The sequence below is a fragment of the Syngnathus floridae genome, chromosome 4, assembly GCF_059516105.1.
Source record: "Syngnathus floridae isolate MCC-2025c chromosome 4, RoL_Sflo_1.0, whole genome shotgun sequence".
Lineage (NCBI taxonomy): Eukaryota > Metazoa > Chordata > Actinopteri > Syngnathiformes > Syngnathidae > Syngnathus > Syngnathus floridae.
The window spans coordinates 12,835,649-12,850,030 of record NC_142416.1 but is presented as its reverse complement, the minus strand read 5'-3'; positions in this window follow the sequence as shown (position 1 = coordinate 12,850,030).

Below are 14,382 nucleotides of genomic sequence, written 5' to 3'. Positions count from 1 at the left end.
AGAAAAAGAAATGAGGGCAGATTTTGAATCAACAAAAATATCATTTTGAAAAGTTTGCTTGCATGTCAACAGCCTGAGCATGCTTTAATGTGTGCCCTGGAAGAAAAGACGAAAGCTGATTCCTCTTGAAACAGGATGTTTCTTGGTGTGTCAGTCAACGTGGAGATCAACACCCATCCTCATTATCCATCTCTTTTCTTCCTCCCTCCCTCGCTTCTCCATACTCTTTGCTTTCATTTATTCATTCTTTCTCTCGATCCATTTCCCAACCTCCCCACTTTACTCCATATTCCATTTGTCCACGTAGCAGGGGGATACAATGAGCCTTTCCCTCTCGAATATCCTTGGCTGCTTTGTCAAGGATTTCAGTGGGGGCTGAACCTGTGTGTTCAGTTTAAGATTATACGAAGATCCAGGTCAATTCCACTTTTTTCACTCATATGTACCGTGTATAACCAATGCAAGTGTAGTTTGGGTACTCAGGTCATGCTCATCTGACCTACCTGTAAATGTCATCTAAATGTGACACACATAATTGTTCAGCAAAACAAACAAACAAAAGAAAAAATAATATTTCATAAATAAATATGTCAGTACTTGGTGCATTACACAGCCATTTTCAACCTTTTGAAAAAGTGAAAATACTTTTGTGAAAAATGTTGTTTTGAACATAAATGTCTAACCACTTTTGCCAAGTGGCATTTACCTTCACAGATCCCATTTAATCGAGTCTTCCTTTCAAAAAGGTAGCAACATGCTGAATTTTTAAATGGTTTCTTAGCAACAAGGGAGGCTCAATTTGCTAAATTTACTCCAGTCTCCCTACTTTTCCCACCTGCGCTCCAAACTGTCCAAAGGTGTGAATGTGACTGTGAATTGTTGTTTATTTATGTTCCCTGTGATTGATTGGTGGACCAGTCCAGGTTCCTCCTGCCCAAAGTCAGCTGGGATAGTCTCCAGCCCACCTACAACCGTAATGAGAAAAAATGCATGCATGGGTGGATAAAATCAAATGCTATACGACAAACCCAACCAGTTTCTATTAACTTTATGACATATTATAGCTTCAGAACATAACATACATGATGTGTTTCCGAACAGGACACCCAGTTAAGAACACAACATTGTGTTCCTTCTAAATTCTCATGAGAATATGCTGTATACAAAGAGAATGTATGCCAGTAGTCACATCAATCTGTTGTTTGTCTCCAGAGCCCTTATCAACATCTCAGTTGGAAGGAATTATTCTTACAGTTGTTGATATTATTGGTTCCAATAGCTTGAATTATTTACTATTGCACAAGCTAATAAAATATGAAATAGCAAACACTTGAGGTCAATGTTTTCCTTGTAAAGATACACAGAGGAATAGTGGGTCAACTACAGTCAAAGGCAGAATATTAATTTCATAACATTTGTTTTGAACTGCCCAGAGAGGAAATTGATTTTATTTCCTGCCGTCGTCACCTTCCCACAACCCCTCTATGTTCCCATCTCTCGTGTCAGCGAGCTAACCGTGCCCGTAAAGTTGACTCAAGAGGAGAAGTTCAAATAGAATTAGCCCCGTTCTGCCTCATTAGACGTTATCCCAATAATCCAGCTTTCCTTGCTACGCTGTCCAGTCAGGCTTCCCACTTGTGCAGATATAGGTAACCATGGAGAAGTCTCCTTGTCCTTCAGTGTGCCTCAGGCAAGACATCTGCTGGATTTTATTTCTGTAAACAGACCATTGCAGATCATTGAAATATACTATAAAGCAAGTCTTTGGCTTACGTGAAACAGATGCTTTTTGAAGCTTCATTTAAATACGGTAAACAGGTGCAATTATGAATTGTTAACAGTATCAACACAAATTTGTTGGGTTCTTTAGATCGTTACAGTGTATTGGATAAATGACAGGCAGTAGTTTTATCATCAAAATCTGGCTTCCTGGACAGATGAGGTCAATATGATGCATTTGGAGGTTGGCAATTACATTCAATAGTTACGGCTGCTTGGTTGGCTTATAAACTTTTTCCATCAAAAATATTGTTTATAGTGTAGCTGCTTCTTAAATGAGTGCCGTTTATATTTTGTATTTATATACTTTATATAAAATATTTCCAAATATTTTACAACCAATAAAGTTGCCAGTGCGTGTAGAAGCTCAAACTTCTTCTCTGTTTGGTCTGCACTGTGTGATCATAACGAAACTGGAGTAAACAATCATGAGCACAGTGCAAGCATGGTTGAGTGACACAGAGTCCGTCTTGCCAAACATTGATAACTTCTTCATTAACACAGTGGCTACTGTTAAAGCCACAATGTGACTGACAGCGTGTGCTTCTTTGTGCCATTTATCTTCTTGTGTTTACTTTGCTTAACATCACTCAGCTGGTCAGAAGCTTTAACACAATTCCCATGGAAGCTTGCCAGCAAAGATGGAGGTTGGAGTTAATGTGCTATTAGTCTGCAAGATTTTACTCCATTTCTCTTCCAGCACATTCCAGTGTATGAGTGTGTCTTTTTTTTTTTTTTTTTTTGTAATTGAACTTTTCCTTCCACCGAGCAGCTTCTCTGACATGCAAGTAGACAATTTTCACAACACGTCACAACACTCATTTCGTCTCTCATAGGTTGAAGCCACTCATTTTCCCAGTGGTCCTCTCAATCACTTGACACTTTCAGAAATTACAACGGGTGACGCGGTGAAGATGTGTCACCCTTTCTGTCTTTTTACCTCTTACACAACCTTACTGTTAAACTGTGTTTTGAGGGTAGAGAGTCACTTCCTCATACTTTGGACTGCCTTTGACTTTCTGCCTTTCTGATTATAAGTGGTGTGTATTAGAGGATTGATACAAAATACATATAAATACATTTGTTTCTATTTAAAAAATAAATCAAAGGTGGTCATCCACCTCTGAGAATGCCAACTGTTGTCTGATGCTGAAAGCTATGCTTATTTTAGGCTTAAGATAGTTTAGAACAAGGATAGGAGACTACCAGGCGGAGGATGCTAAATAACCTCTGAGGGAGGATTCAGTTAGGTAATCTCAAGTGCTCAACTATCTCATGCAGCATAAATTATCGTCATGTAGAAGTCAAAACATATCCGTGGATTAAAGTTGGAAACTGAATAAATAAATGTTGTCGAAATGATGTAGAAAACAATGCAACGAGCTACAGCATGAAAAAAGATGACATGACTTGGAAAAAATATCTCTCCAGGGTGGAATTTTGAAGTATTTTCACGAGTATACTACAAGTCTATATTTAATTTCTACTTCTCTCTACTCTTAAAATATTGTCAGATTGTTTGGTGTACATAGATTTAAGTGTTTAACAAACACAAGGCAGCACTAAAGTGCCGTGTATAACTAAATGTGGTGCAAACTTTCAAGGCTACAAAATTATTCACGCAGTTCTGTTTTGATGAACCTAATGAATCCTGTGTACACGTGAATTTAAACACTAAGCGTGATTTAATTAAGCGGCAGAGCACACAATCCATCTGCTCGCACAAACACTGGGAGCATATCCCTAAACATTCAAACAGATGTTGTAAAAAATTGAAAAAAAAAAATAAGGCAGCTATGCCAGTCACTACATTTTTTTTTCCCCATTTTATTTTGTTTTATACTTTAAAAAATGAATTTGGAGTTTTCATTGAAATTACTTCACCAGCATGAGGATGAGCATGTGGTGGTGTCGTGGTTGAGGGGAGACATGGTGGAGTGGCTTCATAAACATGATAAGTACGTTTATAATTTTGAGACGTGAATTACAAGAAGAGCTGCGTAATATGCTGTCTGCCAGATGCCAACATGGCGTGAATGCATGGATGGAGCATCAAATAAAATGTGCCCTTCTAGATTCCATCTGGAACAAATTTTGCCGCTTGTTACGTTATTTATAATTGCAAACATGCCTTTAATGGCTTTACAAGTGTATTTAGTGTTTAAAAATTAGAGAATGTCTTGAAAGTATAATTTGAATATCGGACAATTAATCATGGACAACTAAGCAAATCCCCTGATTTAAAAAAGTCATTGTTTTAAAGCATGAAGTGTTGCTTAATTATTTCTCTAGAGGCAAACGCAGAGTTTAATATCTAGAATGATAATCGTACTCTGCTGCTCATTTCAAATAACCCTGCACAAATAATTAAATCCAAAGAATAGTAAGTTGAATATCAATCTTCTCTTCATACTTGTCTGCTTGGCTTCACAAATGCATAAATTGCAACCCTCCGTGTGACGTCAAAGCAATCAAGAGGTGTTTATTGACAGGAGGCTGGGGAAAGTTGCTATTCAAGCAGCCTCACAAGGGCGACATTGTTATGGAAACCGGCTCACATAAATACAGCAAAAAGGTATGGAAATGCTCTTCCTGCCACGAGAAGGCTCTTTGTGCAAACACTTTGAATCTAACTTTTGATTCATCTGAATATTAGTGCCTTTTTAGTCCTCCAAAATCAATTTTCAAACTGAGAGGAAGGCAGACCGATTGACTGTTTTCCTGTATTAAATCCGTGAGAAGCACTGCTAACAAAGAAATAGAATATATATGTTAACATTTTAATCAAAAACTATCAAAACAATGAGAAAAATTAGCTTGTCATGGCCAAAAGAGCCATTGAGAAAGAGATTGTGTTGCGACACACCTCAACCTTGCCTTGCAAAGGTTAACAAGGCCACAGAGCAGTTGGACATGATCTCATGCAGGCCACATCTGATGTACTATACGGGAGGATTACACTCATGAAGGCTTAGTCATCTGTCACATTTACGCTCATTAACCCTTGGCCCCTGACCCAGGTCCAGTCTTGAACTTGCATAAGGATGAGATGTTAAAGGACGCCGGAGGAAGGACTGTCACTCAAAGGCCTGAAGAGAAGGATTGATCAGAACTCGGAGGACCCCAGTCAGAGACTCAGGTGTGTCTCAATCACACTTTACAACCTGTCATCAGTCATTTCTTTTGTTTGTACTCAACGTCATGGTACCCACATGAAATGACTGATGACCTGACTGTCTAACATCAAGTCACCACCGGAAATTTCAGAAAGTCAAACTCATTTTTATCGTGACTTCATTTCATATAAATGATGCCATTTTATTATTACAAAATAGGATTATTCGTAAAACTGGATTGGTATTATTAACAATAATAATGTCAAGAAGAAAAATGCTTGTATTATCTGTTCAAAGTGGAAATGTGGAATTTTGGTACCAATTTTCTACCCAAACGAAAAGAACAAATCCATTTGGCCCAAAAAATGAAGTATAGTATGCGCTTTATTGACTTTAGTGGGGCACATAAAATGATGTGCTGAGTCCTTGCATTTCACACCTGTGCTCTAAATTGTCCATAGATGTGAATTTGAGTGAATGGTTGTCTGTCTCCATATGTGCTCTGTGCTTTATGGTCAAGAAGGCTTGTGGACCAGCTAGAAAATCTCTCAGGATGAGTTGGCATCAGTATAAACGTTGACACATAGTTTGCAGAATCTTTCATGCATCCATGCTAAAGTTACAATTGATAGAAAGAAGAATGCCACAAGCTAAAATTATGCAACACATGGGTGATAATGTACGTAACCCTGTTGACTATTGTTAATGTAAGGCATGTGTTTTTTTAAATGAGATTAACCATGCATGAATGGATCCTTCTAATATGGAAATGGTATAGTGTGACCTGAATATTAACTAGATATTCGCAGCTCACAGCTTTTCTTGCCACCAGCACACTCTTAAAACTACGGGTCAAAACTAACACAAACTGGGCTCCAAAACATAAAGAACCAATGCTTGTTTATTTGTGCCAGCACATTATGTTGAGGTCTGAGTGTTTCGAGAGTTCGGATTCCCATTGGTACTTGTCGGCATGTGCATCAAACTATGAGTGCTAATTTGCAAAATGATACAGGATCAAGACAAACGGAAGCAGACTCACCAAGCGCCTTTAAAGCTTTTTTATTCAGAATGATTCTTCTGCATGACAAGTAACTTCTGTGTTTTGAGTGATTGCATCCATTTAGTGGCACAACATTACCAACGAGACAGACGAACCCCTGGTAATAATCAGCGATGAATAATCCACACTGCAGTAATGACATCCGAGGCTTGTGATGATTTTTTTTTAAACAGCTAAGTCATAGGAATATAATAAGCCCCACAAAATTCAAATTAGACCTGAATTAGCTGGCATTTGATGCCATTACTAGAGGGCACAAGCACTATGCTGAAGTATTGGAGTTGCTCACTTGTTCAAGTAGGCATGCAGTAAAATTATATTCAGACTATTATTATGTGATAATAACTCAAATATGAATATTTGATGAAAGGCTCCACAAGGGAACTACAACAAGCATATTTGCCCTTCCATACTATTTGTTGATTTTAGTTAATATTCAGCGAATTTTGCCAGTGGAAAAAAAGGCTAAATGAAAATGTGACGCTTGGTGAGTTTTGAGCAGCAACAATGTGGATGTTATTGTAGTTTCCAGTGCAACTCATCAAACTCAGAGCAGTTTCTAATATTTTTATGATCGATTTAGAAAACTGCAAAGAAAGGTTAGCAGAAACACCTGACTGTACAATGTAGCTGTCAGATGAATGCTGTTAAAGTTAATGCTTCTCTGATAGTGTCAATCAAAATGAGCCTTTACATTTGATCTCAAATCATCCGTCATCATTGAAATGAATAGGAACGCTACCATTCTATTTCAGCACTCCGACCACCCCACCACCCAAATATATATATATTTTATTAAATCATTATTTTTTTCTTATTTTATTTTAAAATTGTACTTTATAAATACATGGAGTCATACCATCATTAAGCAGAATGTAAATAATGAAAGTTGTGCATCATAATTTAATTGCTGCAATCCAATTAATTTTGTGCCTCCTTTTGTGGCTCGTATCTCGAAAAACTCATGGTCAGGTGACAGGTCACTTGTTTTTGTTTTATAGATAGTTCTTGCAACTGTTATGGTAAAATATAAACACATTTGAGCTGAGTTGAGCTATTGGATTTAGACAGGCGTGTGTCGTAAGACGTGTCTGAATTAATTGGACAATTTGTAAAATACTCTGAAGCAGTCAACGTCGGAATAAAAAAAGAAATTCAATGAATTTGGACTGGGAGCACGTTTCACCCAAGGGGTTTGAATGCTAGCATCCTCACACCTTATTAGGAGCCTGTGCATGGACGCCTAGCAAGGTTAATGCACTGTGACGAGGTCTTATCCGATACGCATTTCCATTGGGTCGATGTTCTCTCGTCCTTCGCTGGCCACACAAATTCATGAACTCACAACAAGAGAGTATTCAAGAGTAAGAAAAAGAAGGAAAGAAAAAGGAGCCCATCTGGTGTCCTGAAGAGGCAATAGTCACAGTGCCACCAAGTTAAATGTGAGGCCAATTCCCATATATTCTTCTTTCTTCACATTAGAACTCTGGAGTTTAGACAGTGTTCTGCTCTGATTCTTTGACTCACATAAGAGCAATGAACAACACTAATGTTAAATGGGCTACTTTAGCTGTTGGGTCATTGACCTTTCTAGTGTTATGCTAACAAGTTGTCTTAATGATAATCAAAAAATGTTATCTGAATGAAAAGACATGACTAAACAGTGTGTGTTATACTTTGCCTCATTAGCGCTGCATTCATTTGCAATGCTGGAAACGACAACGAACAAGCTCCCATGACACCAGGCTATTGAATAAAGTTTAATAACTTAAAACTGTTTGGACTGGCTGCAAAACCCTTTCACATCAAATGGAACCTCCAAAGTCGACCGCAATCTAAAAAATGACTTATTCTAACTGCTGAAATTGAATCGACTTGATTCTTAGCTGCCATACAAGTGTAAAAATAAGTTCACCACTTATAAAGGGCAACAAGAATTTGCGTGGTCACCCAGGCAAACATGCATAGGCCGGATCAACGCATGTGTTTGAGAGGTGAGCCTTTTTACATTCCACATTACTACATTGCAGACATCTCTCTGAGGCAGGAAGTGTCATCAACATTATGAAGGCCCTGGGCAAATTACATTGACATGGTAGCACACAGAAGCTGAAACCTGATTGGGCAAATGAATAAAACAGCTATGTAGCCAAGACACATGAAGCTAATAGATATAATAAAATAAAATAAATGTGATATCATCAATGGCCAGTGTATTGATGATGGTTAAACCAACAGAGAAAGCTTTGAAGGCTCTGACTGCATGTCACTGAGTGGCTCAAATATGTCAATTTCAAATGGTGTTGAATTTTTGGGAACGCTCCGTATTTCATGCATTCCGGCAGCCTCCACTGGGAACACAATCTAATAATGATTGCCGCGCACAATGGGACGCTGCAATCGTGGCGGAACATAGTGTGACAGTACAAATCTGTCAGATGCAAAACCAATGTCTTTCTTTTGTTAAACGTGACCAATTGTGTTTCTCGTTTTGACAATCATCTCCGTCTATTCTCCTGGGGAATAGGCGAGTAATGACATTCTCCCGCCGTACATGACTACTGAACGAATGAGGGTATTTGCAAAGCGCAGCTCGGCACGTGATTAAATATTTCATTTGGCAAACAAAATTATGGAATGAAACTGTAGTGTAGAAAAGCAGAAAAGAGGAGCCAATACTACACTGGGGGTTTAGAGCACCTGCCTGCAGGCAAGTCCACAATGTGACTTCAATATTTCATCATTAAGCATCGAAAAACATTCAAACATGCCGTTAGAACTCATTTATGTGATGGCTTTTGAAGGTTTCCAGGGCTTCTTCCTATTGAGAACAAAGGAATTCAAGTAAGAGAGTAATAAAACCCTCTGCAGGGTGGATGCACATATAGAGAGCAAAAAGAGAATTAATGAAAGAGCCAAACAGCTGGTAAAAGAGAGCAACCGCATGTAGTCAAAAGTTTTGGTTAAGTGGAGAAAAGAGAACAAAGTACGATACAGATACAAATAACTCGAGTAGCCAGGCACGCCTGAAAAGACCTTTTTTTTTAATGAAAATAATAATAATTCAACACCAAATAACAATGAGTTATTGGTGTTTTGCTACTAATATTTAGCTTGGAGGTCTATGTTTTAACTCAATTTGGGTGACTTTTGCTATTACATTATTTCATGCACATACTAATTTTACACATCTGCCTCCTTTCATCAACTGAGAAAAAAAATGAATATTATTAGTGGATTTTTGTACTTTATCTTGAATCCATACAATATGCTCTTCCTTTTTGAAGAAGTAAAAAAAAGGAAGAGAAATGCGCGCAATGCGGGGAGAACTTTGACAAGCGTTAGTATATTAATGCTTAGCACATTCTGCAGGGGTGGGGCGTCGAACCCTAAATCTAGGGTGTTCGAGCGCAGCGCCGGAGCCACTCGCCAAACGTGGTAAACTTGGCGATCACCCCGCTTTCACTTCGAGTCATTCGTATCCGTTTAGTACTTCGTTCCGCGCCCGTTGGGTAAGTACAAAATAGTGTTGTCTCGTGGGTGAACGATTCGTTCGAAAGAACAGATTTTGTTTCAGTGAACAAGAGTGAACGAATCACTTCCTAAAGTGATTGGTTCTTTTTTCAGTTCATATGACTTCAACCAGTAGGTGTCGGTAATGCGCATTGAAACTAGTGCCACCTTGCCGTAAAACAAAACGAAGAAGAAAATGACGTAACTTCCCGTTCACGAACGAGTCGTGAATTGTATTTCCCGTTAATCAACTGAACGTATCTGTGAGTGAACGCGTCAGTGATTTGCATTTTCAGTTCATCGCGAGAACGGATCAGTGAGGGAACGAATCCTGACTTTCCCGTTCGCGAACGAGCCAATGGGTCAACTGCCTTCCTTCCCCCCGTGCATCAACGAATCAGTCAGTGAACGTGTTGCGTCTCCCTCCTGGCGTGAACTATGTAAGCCAGAATGTCGATTTACGATTTGCCAAGGAAAGAAAGAACCACTCACTGAAACACCACTTCTTTTATGCGCGTTTTCTCCAAGCTAACGGCGAACTTTATTGCATGAAGGGATGCGCCGTTATGCAACAACGGGGAGATGATGCCTCTCTTTGGGTAATCTTGATTTTATAACACTTATGGTTGTTTTTAAATAACGTGTATGCATATATACGCCTAAATATTGTTATCCAATATATCTACTCCAATTTCACATTAGATTGCTGGTTTGAAATGTACTTTTATTATTATTATTATTTCAATAAACATTAAAACCTGTTAAAACTTGTCTGGTGTGTTATTCCTTGTTTTTATTTTTTTGGGCATGAAAACAAAAATCTGACATTTGGCTAACTGCTTTATATGACAATATGTAATATATATATATATATATATATATATATATATATATATATATATATATATAAACAGCCAATCAGAAAGTGGGGGTGAGGGCGGGTGTGGGACTTTTCACTTTCACTTAAGCTTTTTCCCTAATGTAGTGGCCTCTGATTCGGTACACCTCATGGACACTTCAATCAGTACACTACAAGAGGTAAAAAAAAAAAAAAAAGAATAAATAAATAAAGGGTTAATTGCACAATAAAACCACATTGGTATATATTCTCACATCTGCGATCGAACCAAAGCCTTACCGAGCAAGAGCCTGTGTCACTAACCAGTCGGCTATTTCGACCTGGCAGCCCTAGGCCGTCAGCACTCTTTTGTTGTAATGATGTGCAGTCCAGTTTTTAAGTGAACTGAATCTTAAGAATCGGTTCACTCAAAATTTTTGTTCAAAATAATTGTTCACAGAATGGTTCGCTACATTTTCTTATTTATTTATTCTTTTTTTATGTGATTGTGATTCCCTCGTTAAGTGCACCTGCGTGAAAAGTTTTAGCTCCTGCAGAACGTGAAATGAGCTAAAACTTTTCACGCAGGTGCGTTTAACGAGGGTAACTTGGAAAACATATTGGAACGCGGCCCCGAGGACTGGAGCTTGACACCTGTGACCTTTAACCATGATATTTCCCTAATAAAGTGGCCTGTTATTAGGTACACTTGAAAATGGCGGTGTACCTAATGAAGTGTCCGTGTTATTTCCTCGTTAAGCCCACCTGCGTGAAAAGTTTTAGCTCCTGCAGAACGTGAAATGAGCTAAAACTTTTCACGCAGGTGCGCTTAACGAGGGTAACTTGGAAAACATATTGGAACGCGGCCCCGAGGACTGGAGCTTGACACCTGTGACCTTTAACCATGATATTTCCCTAATAAAGTGGCCTGTTATTAGGTACACTTGAAAATGGCGGTGTACCTAATGAAGTGTCCGTGTTATTTCCTCGTTAAGCGCACCTGCGTGAAAAGTTTTAGCTCCTGCAGAACGTGAAATGAGCTAAAACTTTTCACGCAGGTGCGCTTAACGAGGGTAACTTGGAAAACATATTGGAACGCGGCCCCGAGGACTGGAGCTTGACACCTGTGACCTTTAACCATGATATTTCCCTAATAAAGTGGCCTGTTATTAGGTACACTTGAAAATGGCGGTGTACCTAATGGAGTGTCTGTGTGATCCCCTCGTTAAGTGCACCTGCGTGAAAAGTTTTAGCTACTGCAGAACGTGAAAGGAGCTAAAACTTTTCACGCAGGTGCGCTTAACGAGGGTCACTCGAAAAACATGTTGGAACGCGGCCCTTCGAGGACTGGAAGTCGGCACCCCTGGTTTAAGTGAAAAGTGCCACACCCGCCCTCACCCCCACTTTCTGATTGGCTGTTTGATCAGTGACGTCACTTGGACACTCCATTAGGTACACCGCCATTTTCAAGTGTACCTAATAACAAGCCAGTTCATTAGGAAAAAATCATGGCCAAAGCTTAACTGAAAGTGAAAAGTGCCACACCCACCCTCACCCCCACTCTCTGATTGGCTGTTTGATCTGTGATGTACACCACCATTTTCAGGTGTATCTAATAACTTTATGCATTTTTTGTACGTGTCAAGAATGTGTATTTGACTACTTGCTCTTTATTTTGGGGGACACCAACACATATTACACAACGTAAAACACATATACATAGTGTCATAAAAATCAATTAACCAAATGTCAGATTTTTGTTTTCATGCCCCAAAAAATAAAAACAAGGAATAAAACACCAGACAAGTTTTAACAGGTTTTAATGTTTATTAAAATAATAATAATAATAAAAGTAAATTTCAAACCAGCAATCTAATGTGAAATTGCAGTAGATATATTGGATAACAATATTTAGGCGTATGTATGCATACACGTTATTTAAAAACTACTAACGGCGCATCCCTTCATGCAATAAAGTTAGCCGTTAGCTTGGAGAAAATGCGCATACAAGAAGTGGTGTTTCAGTGAGTGGTTCTTTCTTTCCTTGGCAAATCGTAAGTCTACATTCTGGCTTACATAGTTCACGCCAGGAGGGAGACGCAACACGTTCACTGACTGATCCGTTGATACACGGGAAGGCAGTTCATTAACTCGTTCGCGAACGGGAAAGTCAGGATTCGTTCCCTCACTGATCCGTTCTCGCGATGAACTGGAAATGTAAATCACTGACGCTTTCACTCACAGATACGTTCAGTTGATGAACGGGAAATGCAATTCAAGACTCGTTAGTGAACAGGAAGTTACGTCATTTTCTTCTTCGTTTTGTTTTACGGCGAGGTGGCACCAGCTTCAATGCGCGTTACTGACGTCTACCGGTTGAAGTCATATGAACTGACAAAAGAATCAATCACTTTAGGAAGTGATTCGTTCACTCTCGTTCACTAATAGAAAAATCGTTATTTTGAACGAATTGTTCACTCACGAGCCAACACTACTCTACAGTGTCGAGCGCACGGAACATACGCACGCACACACAGCACAGAGCAGGCGATAAAAAGTGCAGTGGGACACCATGGAAAAGTATTGAACAGGGATGAAAAGAATAGTTTTCTTAATTGTTTTATTTTTAATGTTTTTATTCATTTTTGTTTTGTGGGTTAAAATGTTTTATATATTGTGCTCCTGAGTTAATGTTGCTAATTACTTTGAATTGAATATTATTTATTGCTGTTATTTAATTTAATATGATGTATGTTTATTATTATTATTTTATCGTATTTTTTCCAGCATAAAATGGCAGTTGGTCAAGAATGTTTATAGTTTAAATAATTATAATTTCTTTTTAATTTCAGGCAAAGTGATGCACATTGAATCTGTTCTGTTACAGACTAAAAAACTATGTTATTAATAGTTATTCCTTATTGTAAGTTGATCTTTCTTTTTTATTTATATCTTGTTTTCTTTAATGTCAATAACATGGGGGGCGCGAAATGTTTTCTTCTCCCTAGGGGGGTCATCACAGAAGATTATCGAGAAGCACTGCAATCGTGTCATACTTCAGTTACATGTTGAAGCTGTATTATTTTGCACTTCAGTTTATTTTGAACAAAGAGCAAAACTCAGAGTCATTTTTAACTTGAACTTTGGTTAATTTATTACCACATCAAAGTGAATTATTTGTGTGTTTTTTTTAAAACTTCAATACTCTATTGCAGAGACAAAACAAGGTGGAGGGACCTCAGGCAACAGAGAAGTTAGCAACATTAATGCCTTACTGGTAAATTTCGCACCTCATATACTGGACAACACCAGAACACTTACAGCATGAGGGTCATTTCTATAATGCTCTTCCTATTTGTTTCTCGTGTTTTGTAGTTATATATTAACCGATTCAATTCATATCTTTGTCATTTGTTCTGCCTCACTGGCAGTTTGAGGTGACCTATGTTCAAGTTCAATCAAGCATGGTGTTTATTTTAGTCAACTTTACAGTCATTGATTGTGCAACTGAAGTGAATTGTACTTTTGGTCCACTTAGAGGTAAAGCAAAATGAAGCAGATAGCAGAAAGGAGTTGCCTCACCTAGGAGACATACATCTCGTGGTCAATACAGCATAACTGCATTCAAATTGGAGCAGTGTGTCATGACTTGCACAGCCAGTGTGACGCTGAGATGTCATCTCAGCTCCGCCGACCGCGTTACGTAATGAGAGCTTCCATCTTACTCTGGCAGAGTTGATACCAATTCCCTGTTGTCTTTGCGTTAATGAATTGCACTAAATGCCAGTAGCCGCTGCTGGCAAAGGCGCTGAAGGTTAAGGACGGCCACCCTTAAAGCGTTCGTGAATCTGATCTTGTCCATTAGCCCACAAGCGGAGGCAGAAAATCAATGGAGGAAAAAAAGAGGCTACCTCATGGGGAGTACTGGGAACAAGAGAAGAGGAACATGAATGGCGAAAAGAATAATGTGTCAAAGAAATTTCAACCATCAATTTGTGTGATTGCTAGTTTGGGGAATCAATAAGCGTAAACTTGTACCTAGCCATTTCAAACTCCCACTCACCCTGACCATG